Raw genomic sequence first — 11,869 nt, 5'->3', positions numbered from 1 at the left:
CCCGCCCCCAAGCTGGTCCCGCCCCGCTCCGGCCCCGCCCCCTGCGGCCGCAGCCTGCGCGCCCCGCCCCGCCGCCGCGCCCCGCCCGCTCGGCCGCCTCCGCCGTTCTTCCTTCCATTCATCTTTCCCCAGGAGGGCGACAGCTCGCTGCTGGGCGCGGCTAGCTGTGCAGCGCGCTCTAGTGCGGTGACCAGGGACGTGTAGACGCCTCTGCTTCGCCACTGGGAGCCCTTCTGACCCAAGCCACCTAGAGGCCAGGCCGAAGGTGATGGAGGCCTAGTGGACCTTGAGGACGCGGAGGTCACCTTGGGGAGGGGCGCCAGCTGGGTCCTCTCCCTCTCCCCTGAGCCCTGCAGTGGGGGCAGGCCGGGGGTGGGGGGCGGGAAGGCGAAGACTCACGGCTGTCCCAGGCGTCCCAGAGTGCGAACGAACGCGCAGGATCTGGGAAAAGAACGCCTCTCTGCCAGGCTCACTGTCGTCCTTTCCCAGGGCTGGGGGTGTTGGGCACCGAGTCAGGTCAGGTCAGGGTCGGGCCACCGCCCAACAATGGCGGTCGCCCCTAGGGCTCTAGGCTTTGGGGTACTTCTTCCTGATTAGGAGGAAGAGCCCACCAAAGGACAGTCCCCGGCCCAGGAGCCCAATAGGGGACTGACAATTGTGACATCGCACATTTCCCTTAGGGGCTATGGAAGTCCCTAGAACATACCCCTGCTGCTGCAGACTCCTCCGCCTCTCCTGTAGCCTGCACTGAGTAAGCCCATCTCTGAACTACCCGGTGTGCTCCCTCACTTTCATATTTCGAGCAGTGGGAGTCTTCAGAGGTCTCTCGTTGGTGCCGTGACTAGGATTGGGATTCCCTCACCTTCACTAGGTGAGGACCCCAATCTGGATTCACCCCCCACTCGTCCCAGGTCATCCCCAGTCCATTTCCTTGGTCGCCGGACCCATATCCAACATCGGTCATCCATTGGTAAGTTTTCCCCTTCTCCGTTGCTCACCAGCAGGTGTACCCTCAGGGGAAACTGACCATTGATCATCTCTCGGCTCCTCTGACCACCTGTGGGAGGAGAATTCACTCTGCCTAGGCCTTTATGGTCACAGCGACCCTGGAGCAATCCTCCGGATTCTACTAGTACGGGTTAGGATCTCCCCTTATGCCTCGGCCCAGGTCTGACTTTCCCATAAACTCTGATATTGGGTGACCTGCGGTCCCTCGGCTCCTTGGAGTCCAATCGGTATTGTGATCTGGTGACGACCACATCAAAAACTGATTTCTCTCTCCAGGCAATTGTTCGTTAAGGGACGCTTTGTCTGAATCATCTGCCTGTCATGGGGAATTTCAGCTCCCTGCCGGTGGACTCCCCCAGTTAGGTGTCTATTGAATAATCGGTCCACTCGTAGCCTATTAAACATAAGTGCCTTATCAAATATTGCATACAAGATTACCCAAAGTACCAACTAGATAACCAAAATAAGTGGCCCCATCAGGGTCGCTGGATCCTCCTTTATGTGACCTCTTCAATCACCGTGAGCACATAAGGAAATGGACAGAGATCCCTTATGTTGAAGCTTTCACTCTTCTCTACCAAAACCCTAACCTATGCACCCCCTGCAAACCACACTACCTTCTTCTCACCATTAAGCCATGCAAGGATCTCTCCTCCTGTCCTTCCAACTTTGACCCTGCAGATGAGCCACCTCCTCACCGGCAGGCCTCCCAACCCCTGCCTCTGCCTTGCTTCCCAACCATGCCCAATCCTCCTACCCCACAGCCCTCAGCTCCCCTGGCATCACCCCCAGAGCTTCCCAGCCCCCTTTTAGTCCCCCTAAAACCTGTTCTAAAATTCACCTTTCTTCGTGTACTATCGCCACGCCCCCCCCCCAGAAGTGGCGGGTGCTGAAGGCATTGTGAGGGCTCATGTTCCCTTCTCTATGGCAGACCTCTCCCAAATTGAGAAGTGCCTGGGCTCATACACTTCCAACCCCTCCTCATACATTGAGGAATTTGAATACCTTCTTCAGGCTTTAACCTCACTTTTCACGACATTTCCACCATCCTGGCCAATGCTCTTCTCCCAGAGGAGCACAGACGGGTCTGGGAGGAAGCCCGTAATTAAGCTGATGAGGTTCATCAAACCACCCAGGCTCACCCACTAGGTGCTCAGGCAGTCCCTGACCAGGACCCTAATTGGGACTACAATACTGCCGCAGGATTAGCCCTGAGGGACCAATTTTCCACCTGCCTAGTTGCCGGACTCAGATGGGCAACTCAGAAGGTAGTTAACTTTGAAAAGCTCCAAGAGATCATTCAAGACAAAAATGAGAACCCCTCCACTTTCTTAGGTAGGCTGGCTAAGGCCCTCCAACAATATGCTAATTTAGACCCCGAAACCCCTGATGGGAGACAGCTCCTAATGACCCATTTCTTCCCCCAAAGCTACCCCAACATAAAGGCCAAACTAAAGAGGTTGGAAAGGGGGCCTCTCACCCCTGGCCTTCAAGGTCTGCCATAATAAGGAGGAAAAGGCCAAACCCCACAAATCCCAGATGCTGGCTCAGGCCATTTGGGCATCTTCCCCCCAACTTCATCCTCTAAAGGACCTCCATGCAGCCCACCAGGGCCATGCTTCAAATGTGGAAGGGATGGCCACTGGGCCAGGGCTTGTCCTAACCCAAGGGTTCCTACCAAACCCTGCCCAAAGTTCCAGTGTCCTGGTCATTGGGCCGTAGACATGCCCACAGCCCTGGGCATGACCTTCTGGGACTGGTGGTGGAAGACTGATGGGCTCTAGGTTTCCTTCCCCGATGGCCATCACCACACAGGAGCCCAGGGTCACACTTACCATAGACAGATGCCCCATTTCATTCCTCCTAGACACTGGAGCCTCATTCTCTGTTCTGATGGAGTTTGGGTGGCCCCACCTCTGTTGTTAGTAGGGGGGCCCATTTCATTCCTCCTTGACACTGGAGCCTCATTCTCTGTTCTGATGGAGTTTGGGTGGCCCCACCTCTGTTGTTGTTCTGATGGAGTTTGGGTGGCCCCACCTCTGTTGTTGCCTAGGATCACTGCCCTAATCTCCTGCTCATTCCTCAGAGTCATATTCTCCCACCAATTCTTGGTTATGGCCCAATGCCCAGTTCTCCTGCTAGAGCGAGACATCCTCTCCAAATTTGAGACATCTATCACCTTCAATCTTGACAAGTCAGTCTCCTACATTCTCTCACTACTCATGTTGCCTCCAACAGAGGAACTCCCCTCCTTCCCTTTCCCCCAGACAAAGTCAACCCCAGGGTATGGACACCACAACCCCATCACTTGCATACTGCTCCCCGTTGTTATTACTTTAAAACATCCAGATGCCTATCCATGTCAACCCCAATACCCGTTTCCCTCTGCCAGCCTGATAGGCCTACAGCCCATCATTCAAGATCTCTTAACCAAGGGCTTCCTCAGACCCACCCACTCGCCTTTCAACACTCCCATCCTGGCAGTTAAAAAACCTAATGGCACCTTTCGTTTAGTTCAAGATCTCCGGCTGATCAATGAGGCTGTCCAACCCGTATACTCCTTGGTTCCAAACCCATATACCATCCTGTCCTCTATACCTCCTTCCTCAACTCACTTCTCAGTGATAGATATCAACTCACTTCTCTATTCCCTTGGCCCCACATCTCAGGACCTCTTTGCTTTCACCTGGACAGATCCTGAGTTACGCCGGTCTCGTAAACTGACCTGGACGGACTTAACCCAGGGATTTTGGGACAGCCCCCGTATATTTTGGCCACTGATCTAGATGACCTGTCCCTCTCACAATCCCGATTACTGCAATATGTAGATGACCTACTCCTCTGCAGTCCCTCCCTGGAATAATCACAGAATGACACCTCACTTCTCAATTTCCTAGCTGAAAGGGGCTACCAGGTCTCTCCTGCTAAAGTCCAACTTTCAAAGGCCCAGGTTACCTACTTGGGCGTGCTCCTGTCCACCGCTCCAAGGCTACCACCAACAACCACAAGGCTTATATCAAGCAATTACAGACTCCCAGCACCACAGAGGAAACCCCTTCATTCCTGGGGCTGGCAGGATACTTTAGAGTGTGGATTCCCAACTTTTCTCTTCTAGCGAAACCCCTATATGACCTTGTCAAGTCTTTCTCCTCCCTGGTCCCTACAGGAGACCTCGTCCAGCCTTTCCAAAAACTCCAGCAAGTTTTTGCAAGCCCCAGCGCTGCAACTGCCTGAGCTTCAAAGACCATTCCTTCTGTACTGCCATGAGAACCGGGGTCTAGCCCTGGGGGTGTTGGGTCAAACGTAGGCCCCTGGTTTGCCCCTGTGACTTATCTGTCTAAACAGACCCTACTGTGTGGGGGTGGGCGCCATGTCTCCACGTCCTGGCAGCGGCCTATATCTTGCTCCTGGAAGCTACAAAGTTAACCTCTGGAGCACCTGTAAGGATTGCCAGTCCCCATCATCTCAAAGAACTCCTAACATACAAGGGACTCCAGACTCTCCTGCCTTGCCGCATCCTTCCCCTCTTGGTGACTTTCATACAGGACACCTCTACCTCCTTCCAGGCTTGCGCGCCTCTAAACCTTGCCTCCTTGCTCCCCATTTCAGCTGCCCCTCCCTTACACAACTGCAGACAGGTCTTGGAACAGATCCTTCATGCCCTACTCATCTCTCTGAGGGCCCCCTCGAGAACTCTACCCACACCTGGTTCTCAGATGGCGGTTCCTTCCTTGTGGATGGACGCCAACTGGCCAGATATGTAATAGTATCCTTAGACCGAACCATAGAGGTCAAACCCCTTCCCCCAAATACCACCAATCAGCAGGCGGAATCAATCACGGTCACCCGCGCCTTTCAGCTGGCTGCAGATGCATCCTGACCCTATACACTGATTCCAAGTATGTTTTCCATAACCTCCTATCACATGCAGCCACATGGAAGGAAAGGAGACTCCTCACCACCAAAGGGTCTTCAATAGTCAATTCATAATTGATCTCTCAGTTACTAGAGGCATTCTTGCTCCCTACCAAGATTGGCATCGTCCACTGTCGGTCACACCAGTCTGATGCCAGCTTCATGACCATGGGAAATAATCGAGCAGATGCAGCGGCCAGGCAAGCTGCGCTCTCTTCGGATACCTCGGCCACTTGCCTCCTGGTATCCCAGCCACACACTGTTCATACTTCTCTGCTAGAGACAGAAACAATCCACTACCTACGCTCAATCTTCCACCCCAACCCCTGACCCTACAGACTTTTCTCTCCACTTTTTTTACCCTGTCTTCAACTAATAGGTCATTAAAGACACCACCACTGCTTGTCAAGTCTGCCATCAAGTCAACCCACAACTCCCCCTAAAACCAGGAACCTTTCCTACTCATCAAGCTCGAGGCCACATCCCCAGAGCTGACTGGAAGGTTGACTTTATGCACATGCCTGTGGTGAGGTGTTATAAGTACCTTCTGGTCTTTGTTGACACCTTCTCAGGCTAGGTCGAGGCATTCCCCACAAACTAGCCTCCACTCTGGCCCACCTCCTATTAACTGAGATTATACCAAGATTCGGGGTACCCATGTCCTTTCAATCGGACAATGGACCCCGAATTTATGTCTTGGATCACACAACAAATCACAGCAGCCCTAAGTGTACCCTGGATCTTCCACCTCCCTTACCATCCACGATCGTCCGGTAAGGTTGAACGTTCCAATAGGACTCTTAAGAGATTCTAGCCAAACTTTCCCTTGAAGTTCACTGTGAATGGGTCAAGCTCCTTCCCATGGCCTTATTCCGCATTAGAGTCCTTTCAAAGAAACCCCCACAACTCTCACCCTTCTAGGTCCTCTATGGATGCCCGGTTCTGCCTCCTGGCCTCACCCCCTCTCCCTGCACCTGGCTGAAAACTTTTCCCTTTCCCCTTTTCTCCTTCATCAGCTCTGAGAGTTGGAAACACCAAGACCTCCTGTTGCCTGATGCATCCGATCCTTCCCCGACCTTCCCTTTAACCTCAGGCACTTGGTCTATTATGCCCCCTTTCCCAAGAACAGACCTTTCCCCAAAATGGAAAGGACCCTTATAAGTTGTCCTATCTACCCCCACAGTGGTCAGACTCTTGGAAGGATCAGCTACGCTGTCCCCTTGAACTCACATCTCCCAACTAAAGCTGACTCCCGGCCCCGCCAAGGAGGAACAACACTCAAACACCTCGCTTGCACTACCTCCTTATACCTCTCACCTCCACCCTGATAGGCCTCTTAAGCTCCACATCTCCCAGACATCACGCTAGCCTCACTCATGAACCTCTTACACATTTTCCTCCTCCCTCTTCCGGGGCTTGCCCCCGACTCTTGCAGTACCCCACCAGGCATGTATACTTTTCAAGTTTGATAGTTTAACCACGGTCAGGAAACCCGTCTACTCAATCAGTCCTCCTGCCCATTAGCTAGCTACCCCTCCATCACCCTCTCCTTCGATGCAGTCTCACTTGTGCCCATCAATGTGGCCATGGTTTGGCCAGCTATGCTAAGTTCTTATGCTTTGAGGAGGACCAGCACAATGACGGCTGCAAGGGTCGCTTGGGCTGGGAGGGCTGCCCTTCCTGGAACTCTGGGTATCATTGGTCCCATCCCACCATGGGGAAATCCCACTGGGGAATCAGGCCGGGTGCCTACAGTCAACCAGTAACATGGTCCTTTCCATGTTATGTTTCAGTTTCCCGATCCCTCCTCTTGGCAATCCAGGATAGCAGCCGCAGGCTTCTACAACCCCAACAGGTACAGTGGCAGAGGGAAAATCATCATAAAAAAGATTATTACTGACTCCTCCTCACAAGGGGGCCTACAACGTCTCAATGCCACCAAATCCACACCAAGTCACAGCACAAATCCTTAAACCACTCCCTACCTTCTCATGGAATAGGATATGAACACTCTCCCTCCAGCTCCTGCTCAACTATTCTACTTCCAATTTCTCTTCCTGCTTTCAGTGTGCCTCTCTGGCGACCCCTACTGGCTCCTATTGCTATTAATGCCACCCCCTCCGCTTGGTCCTGCCCAGCCACCAACAGCCCCATGTCTCCCACCCTACACCCCTCTTCTCCTGTTCATTAACATCACCACCTGTTGGGCAACTACTTCCTCATCCTGCCCCCGGGAACCCACAACACCCTCAACGCCAACGTCCCTCTGCCTCCTCCTGCGCTTTTCCTCTGCAGATCCTACCTGTTCTCCTGCGTCTCCCCGACCACGCCAGGGCCTGTTACCCATCATCCTTATCCCCAGCCTCACCCTATGCACCTGGGCAGAGGCTGAGGACATCCTTACATCTCCTGCGAGTCATCACCACAGGAGAGCAGCTGTCCTGGCGGGAGTCAGCCTTGTGGCTTCCACAGTGCTTCAGGGGTAGCCATGGGGGGCATTGGTCATTACTCAATCCTTCTCTCAGGAGCTGGAAGACCTTGGGGACAAACTCACACAAACAGCAGAGGCCTCCCTCAGCGCCACCCACTCCCTCCAGGCCCAACGCTCCTCCTTGGCAGAGGTCGTCCTCCAAAATAGAAGGGTCTTAGACCTTATAACAGCTGGAAAGGGAGGCACAGGTGTGTTCCAGGGTGAGGAGGGCTGTGATTATGTCAGCCAGGCTGGGGAGACAGACCACAGCCTGCACAAGCTAAAGCAAGTCATCAAAGACCTCAGGGAAAAGCGAGGACAGTTCTTTGTCCGGAAGGCATGGAGCCCATGGAGAGTCGGCTTCCTTGGCCGTTACCCTTGCTGGGGTCCCTCGCTGCCTTTTTTGCCATCTTACCTGTCATTCCTTGCATCCTCAGGTGTATCATCTCTCAGATCTCAACAATCTCTAGCCAGATTTCAACCAGCTCCTTCTTAGGCATTACCAACTACTCCCAAGAGAGGCTGACCTATCCCAGGGACTTCTCAATGCTGTAAATTATCATGCACCCTCCAACTTCTCGCTGCCCCGAGGCTCTTCACTTCAACCTACGGCACCTCCAGTCCGCGGCCTCTGCTGTGCCACCCGGGATTCATCAGCGGCCACGGCCTCTGGATCCTACTGCTTGTAACGGGGTTGATAGATATCTCCCATGGTTCTCAGTCTATCCTCATGATCTTGCAAAGTGCTTATCTACACCCTTCTCTTTGTAATTGTGGCCTGTGTCATCTATGGAGGAGAGGAATGACACTGGGATCCCCAGCCAGGCAGGCGATGCACGAAGATGCATGGCTGCTCCCTGACCCCCTCATCGCGTCTGGCTGGGAACAGGCCCTCAAAGAACTACGGTGACAAGGTACTTTATAGACCCCCGACACCCTGAAATTGCCAGCTTAGGCAGGTATCTGCTGATTTTGCTAATTATCACCCACTGCCTTATGAACTTTCCTGTCCAGCCCTCTGTCCCCAACACCCTTCCTCCTACCCCAGGATGCCCCTGACTCAGCAAGAAGTAGCCAGAGGACTTGGTGCCCATTTCCTTTTAATAAACCAAAAAGGGAGGAATGTTAGGCATGGAGTCAGGTCAGGGCAGCGTACAACAGGGGATTGAACCGCCCAACAATGGCAGTTGCACCTAGGGCTCTAGGTTTTGGGGTTCTTCCTGATTAGGAGGAAGAGCCCACCAAAAGAGCCTGCCAAAGGACTATCACCAGCCCAGGAGCCCATTAGGGGACTGACAATTGTGACCTTACACAGTTCCCTTAGGAGCTATGGAAGTCCCCAGAACACACCGCTGCTGCAGACGCCTCCGCCTCTCCTGTAGCATGCACTGAGTAAACCCATCTGTGGACCACCCAGTGCTCCCTCACTTTCATACTTCGAGCAGTCGGGGTCTTCAGGGGTCTTTCAGGGGGGACCTGGAGAGGCTCTGCTCAGGGTCCAGGAGGAGGCCCAGTTGAATAAGGTTTTGGTTGAGTCAAGTGACCAAAGAAATTCCGCTGTCTAGTCCAGCACTGGAAGGGTGTTGTACGCTGCCCAGAGTCGGACAGTTCTAGAATGTTGACCTTCATGGGGGCAACCCTGTCTCCCCTAGACACACCCGCTTGCTTAAGCCCGCTGCGCAGGAAGCTGTAAACTGGGCCAAGTGAGGATAGAGGCGGAGCTAGCTTCTGTCACATTTGTGCAGACAGATCTAGGCAGCTCTTGGGCCAGTGGCCAGCAAAGTAGGAGATGCTCCCCTCTGGGTGTAAACAATCGTATGGACAGGGAAGAAGATTAGATTCTTGTTTTCTAGTAATTAACATTTAGGTGGATGCTGATGCCTTCACCGTATCTTTTGGTCAGATGGTCCCTGGACACTCACAGTGAAATGTCACAAGGAAACATGAAGGACCTCAGAGGCTGCCCTGCAACCTTTGGCTTGCTCATTGCTTTCCTGTGGTATTTATCTCAGGCCCTAGCAGGAAACAGAGAGCACACTTAGTGGGACCTTGTTTATTTTATTTATGTATTTAAAAAAATTTTGGAACTGGGGATTGAACCCAGGGGGAGCTTAACACTGAGCCATATCCCTAGCCCTTTGTTTCTTTTTAATTTTTTTTTTCATTGTGGATGGACACAATACCTTCATTTTATTTATTTATTTTTATGTAGTGCTGAGGATCGAGCCCAGGGCCTCACACATGCTAGGCAAGTGCTCTACCACTGAGCCACAACCCCAGCCCCTCCCTAGCCCTTTTGATTTTTCATTTTGAGACCAGGTCTTGCTAAGTTGCTTAGGGTCCTTCTAAACTGCTGGGGCTGTCCTTGAGCTTGCGATCCTCGTGCCTTAGGTTTCCAAGTCACTGGGATTACAGGTGTGTGCCACTGTGCCTGGCATTGATTGGTTGAGTTTAGAGACAAGGTCTCACTATGTTCCCCAGGCTGGCCCTGAACTCCTGGGCTCAAGTGATCCTCCTGCCTCAGTCTCTCCAGTAGTAGCTGGAACTGCAGGCTCCCTGGAGCTCTGTGGGGACCTTGTTTAATAAAGGGGATGTTTACAATGGACCGGGCAGGGTTGAGGGAGACCAACGAGGGCTGGCACAGCTGTAGTGGGTGGCAGCAGGTACCAGGCGGGGGTGAAGGGGCTTGGAGAGGACACCTGGAGGAGAGGGCTCATGACAGGGATGCAGTCAACATAAGGGAACTGGGGGCTTATTTTAAGCTATCCAAGTGGCAAATATGTACTTGGTGTTTACTCAAAGATATTTTACTTATGGCTTCATGATCAATGTTTTCTAGATGAGGGGTTGAGAGTCCCATGGAAAAAGTTTGCCTATTCCAGGTCAGCATTTAGGATGGGTCTAAGCTTGCCAAATTGGTGCCTGGCTGAACAAAAGTTGGTGACAAGCAAGAGCCTCCTTGGGGACACGGCCACAGCCACAAAATGAGCCCAAGACTGTTGCTGAGAGCAGGGGACAAAGCCTGAGCTGTCTTAGCCAAGACAGATGGCATTGTGGGATCCCTGCTGCCCATCCCAGTCTGCCCCCTCCTTACTTTTGCTGGGTGACCTTGTCCAGATGGGAGACTCAGTGACTGTCTTGGCCTTTTTTCTTTTTAATTGGTACTAGGGATTGAACCCAGAGATGCTCTACCACTGAGCCATCTCCCGTCCTTTTTTATTTTTTATTTTGAGACAGGGTCTCACTGAGTTGTCCAGGCTGGCCTCCAACATGTGATGGATCCTCTTGCCTCAGCCTCCCTAGTAGCTGGGCTTACAGGTGTGCACCACTGCAGCTGGCTCCAGACCTCTTCTTGAACTGCAGTCCCAGGGGCCCATGTGTCCACCTGGCATCTCAGCTTGGATGCTAAGTGGGCACCTTAGCATGCCCAAGTCAGAGCTCTTAATTTGCCCCCAGATCATCTCCTCCCCAGGTGCTTCTCATCTCAGGAAAGGGTGCCAAGGTCACCCAGTCATGCAGGCCAACTTTGAAAGCAGGCACCTGTTTTTGAGGCCTCCCATCTTGTCCCCACCCCCTCTATCTAGTCCCTCAGCATGTCCTTTGCCTCCACGTACAACATCTATCCAGGATACCAGCTGGGCGTTTAGGGCCACGAGCCCCTAAGTCACATCCCTGCTCCCTGTTACCAGCACAGCCTCTGAGCATGCTGGTCTGAGGTGACCCTTTTTGTCTCTCTAAACCCAGAGTCCTTACTTTGGCTTTTATGGGACCTACGCCCTGGCTACTTCATCCTAATTTCTCCTCCTCTTGGTCACTTTCATTAACACCACAGGGCACCTCTCAGCTCCTCCATTGTCCTGAGCCTGGGACCTCAGGACACCTTCCTTCCCTGGGTTTTTGTCCTCCTGCTGCTGATTCACCTGGCCTTAGAGCTGATCATTTATTCACATATTAGTTTCTGGTGGCTCTTGTGGCAAATCACCCAAACTGGGAGACTGACAGCCACCGCTATTTCATTACGGTTCTGGAGGCCCTGAAGTCCACACTTTTCTGGAGTCTCCAGAGGAGAAACTGTTCTGGTCTGTTCTAGCTGTTGCTGTTTTTATTTTTTTTTTCTTTTTTCAATTGAGTAAAAAACCAAACCAAACCAAATCCCCAACAAACCAATAGAAAAACACACTGAATAAAATTTACCATCTTGACCTTTCCTACATCTGCCCTGGAGTTGCACTCGCCGTATCACACTGCTGTGAAGCCAATCTCCAGGATTGTATCATCTTGTAAACCTGAAACTTTACCCATGAAACTCCCATTGCCCCTGCCCTTCCCAGCCCCAGTGACCACTGTCTGACTCTCTGACTCTGTGAATTTGATTTGAGAAACCTCACAATGGTAGGGTCACACAGTACTTGTTTTTGTGGGTGACTGGCTTATCTAACTTACCGTCAGGTCCTTAGGGTTCCTTTGTGTTGCAGT

At 52.5% G+C, this 11,869-nt stretch overlaps 1 long non-coding RNA gene across 4 annotated transcripts; it reads left to right on the top strand.

Annotated features, from left to right (window-relative positions):
- The first annotated feature begins 54 nt into the window (after window positions 1–54).
- On the top strand, window positions 55–11,604 carry LOC106144976 (uncharacterized). Of its 4 annotated transcripts, none has more exons than XR_002484302.3 (4): window positions 55–265; window positions 807–970; window positions 6,717–6,778; window positions 7,831–11,604. It is a non-coding gene; the product is annotated as an uncharacterized LOC106144976 (long non-coding RNA). The 4 variants fall into 4 exon arrangements; XR_005730987.2 differs by having other exon boundaries at window positions 681–970; XR_005730988.2 differs by lacking the exon at window positions 55–265 and having other exon boundaries at window positions 374–970; window positions 7,831–8,307; window positions 10,631–11,604.
- Window positions 11,605–11,869: the final 265 nt, after the last annotated feature.

Source organism: Ictidomys tridecemlineatus, chromosome 10 (genome assembly GCF_052094955.1).
Source record: "Ictidomys tridecemlineatus isolate mIctTri1 chromosome 10, mIctTri1.hap1, whole genome shotgun sequence".
Lineage (NCBI taxonomy): Eukaryota > Metazoa > Chordata > Mammalia > Rodentia > Sciuridae > Ictidomys > Ictidomys tridecemlineatus.
Note: the sequence above shows the minus strand (reverse complement) of the source record. Positions and strands in the feature narration are given on the sequence as shown.